This window comes from Pteropus vampyrus, unplaced genomic scaffold (genome assembly GCF_000151845.1).
Source record: "Pteropus vampyrus isolate Shadow unplaced genomic scaffold, Pvam_2.0 Scaffold21, whole genome shotgun sequence".
Lineage (NCBI taxonomy): Eukaryota > Metazoa > Chordata > Mammalia > Chiroptera > Pteropodidae > Pteropus > Pteropus vampyrus.
The window spans coordinates 1,048,210-1,051,399 of record NW_011888802.1 but is presented as its reverse complement, the minus strand read 5'-3'; positions in this window follow the sequence as shown (position 1 = coordinate 1,051,399).

The following is a 3,190-nucleotide window of genomic DNA, read 5'->3' as shown; positions in this document are numbered from 1 at the left end:
GCAATGTTTAGTGCCCTGCTTTCACCCGGTCATGGGTTGTGGGCTGTATAGGGTTTGAGGGTAGGGGAGATTGGTGCAGATTTTCTCTGGTGAGGCAGCTCCTCTTTGCAGAGGGCAGTCTGGCCAAGGATGTAGCTGTCATCTCCTTGGCAGTCAACATCCACAGCAGCTGGAAAGTGAGTGTCCTGGTCTGATTAAGAGGATCTTGGTGGCATGTAAAAACAGCATTTGTCACAGTCTACCCCTTGCACTGCTCAGGTCCATTTGCTTCTCACATTAAATTTACTTCAGTCATACAGATCCCATGATCGCCATTTCTGGGGAACCATATGAAGATGGTTGGTGGGATAAACTACAGCTCCCACTATTGCAATAGGTACTAATGTCCTAATTGATACTCGTTATCTGCCTCTTCTAGCACCCATTTCTGAGTCCCCTTATCCTTAGCTAACACTTCTGGTGGGTCTTGGCAACTTGCTTATTTTGTGCAAAACTTCATCTTTGAGGAGCCTAAGTCTCTGGTTACCATGCCGTTTTGAACCTGGGATTGCTGTACTTGCCTATTTACAGTCACAAATGGTCAAGGATGTGTCAAGAGATGCCCCGGCTGATGTGTTAGACATACTCATTTATGTCCTTATTATTAGGTGGTAGTTCTACTTCCTTGTGATGATCACAGTTGATTTTCCTGGCCATTTGAGTGGCTCCTTTTTCTATTTCCTGGACTACTGGCATTAAAAAACCCAACGTGACTAGTGGCAGCCTTGTGTTCTTTTGTTAGGAATGTTCTCCATCTTGCAATTAGGACCCCTTGACCCAGAGAAAGTAAATGTATGTGGGAATGGGAAGCACACATTCTTCAAGTGAGTCACTGGAGGTGATGGGAAGTGGGGCTACTTCCAACTTTCTATGACTCGAAACTTGGACCTATGTATTCTCTTTATTGGCAACACAACATCATGCAATGGACCTTGATATAAGGAATTTACCAAATCCTGTAAGATAGTACCTATCTTCATAGTATCATCTTCAAATTGGTGTCTCAGCTGAATCTTTAAGAGGCTGTTTAATCACTCAATTTGGACAGGAGCCTCTTGATAGTATAGAAAGTGGTAGGGCTGTGTATCCCATGTATACATGCCCACTACCATACCTTCTCGGCCATAAAATGGATCTCTAGATCTGGAGTAATATTCTGCAGATTCCATGACTATAAAGCAGACATTCTGTGAGTGCTCGGATAGTGGTACAGTTTGAGAATCTCTGGGCGAGAAAGGCAGATCCCTATTGTATGTGTTAATCCTGGTCAGAATGCATCTCTTTTCTTTCCAAGATGGGAGAAGTCTGATGTATGTGATTTTACCATTAAGTAGCTGGTTGGTCTCTTGGAGGGATGGGTGTATTGTCCTAGTGAAGGAGGTCTAGGTGGGGTACCAAAATTGATTCTATCATAGAGACCTACTGGCCTTTCTTTCAAGGTGTAGTTCAGGCCACATTGAAGGCAAAGGGCCAAGTTTGACCATATTTATAAATAAATTTATGGCTTGGATTCAGGCTATTTGATTAAACCTCAAATATGACTATATGTTCAAGTTGCTTGAATTAATAGTTATTTTTTGATTAATTTATTTTGAGTAAACCCAAACTAGGTTTATTATTATGTTAACTAACTTAATAAACACACACCCTAGATTTGGATGTTAGGCAGTTGAAGGAAAAATGATCAAACCATTTTGTTTATGTAGAATTAACCTTTGAAAAATTTAGCTGTTGTTGATAATTAAAAAGCGCAGACATAGAAACTGCAGGGGAACGGCATGGCTAAACTGCAGGGGAACGGCATGGATTTTGAAAATTGTGTTTTATAAGCTATTTTTTTCTTCGTAAAATTACCAGTCCATAATCTTGACATAGAAGGAAATAATTAGTAACTTAATTTTTTTCAAATAGCAAATCACTTTTATAAATTTTAAAATATGAAATCAGTGTAATGAAATAGCAGAATTGAGAGGGCTTGAATCCTTACGTACATCCTTCTTTCTGTTAAAGGAATTCTCTTTATTATAGGCTGATGGTCAAATAGCTTCAACTAATTATGGGATAGAGCATCTATCTAGTCTTCCTAAGGCAGTCTACTTAATTCCTTTTAAACATCGTTTTTACAATTATAAGGATAATATATTTTTATAATAGAAGAATCTTAATGGACTCAAAAAATAGAAAGTAAAAAAGTCATTTTAAATCCTCCATTAAAAAACTGCTGTTTTTAACACTTTTTCAGTATTTTTATATGCTTTAATCACCCTCACAAGGTAGTTGTAACCATGGTATATATACATCTATATATCTTGCTATTTTCTTACTTAAGATTATAATACAAGCCTTCCTTTGTTATTATAGATACTTTTGAAGCATCCTTTGCAATGGTGTATAACATTCCAGCTGTTCAAACCGCAGGATGTGGTTTAATCGTACATTATCATCCTCTTATGGTTAAACAATTAATTGTTTCCTGGCTTAAAGAAAAGAGTGATAGAGAATTTACCTATAGATACTTAAAAATATATTACCTTTTAAAATTATGCCATAATACCATGACAGGATGGATAACTACATCTTTACTCACCTGAGAACCTTAACGAGGTTTATACTTCATTTTTAGTTTGCATGTAATTCCCCTTTCTAAAGAATGTATATGCAAGATAGGAATTGGATAATTTCATTTCCTCTGCTGTCAACACATACTTTGAAAGTATGGAGACTATTTTTATTTGTTCTTGCTTTGAGAAGAGCCAACATATCCTCTATGTTTCATTTAGCATTTTTTTTTTTATAAGCCTGAATTCTATTCTTCAGTTTTTTAAAAAAAATCTTTGGTTTTTAGCAATTTGACTATTATGTTCCTAGGTATGGTTTTCTTTGTATTTGTCCTGTTTAAATTTTGTTAATTTTTTTCAGTCTGTTGGTTAATATTTTTCATCAAATTTGGAACATTTTCAGCTATTATTTATTCAATAAGTTTTTCTATTCTAATATTTCTCTTTTGTCCTTCTGTGAGTCTATTTGTGTATGTATTAGACCACTTGATATTGTCCTATAGAAATTAAAGTTCTGTACATTTTTTTGTTCAGGCTTTTCCTTTGTTGTACTTCAGTTTGGATCATCTTTATTGGTCTGTCTTCAGGTTCCC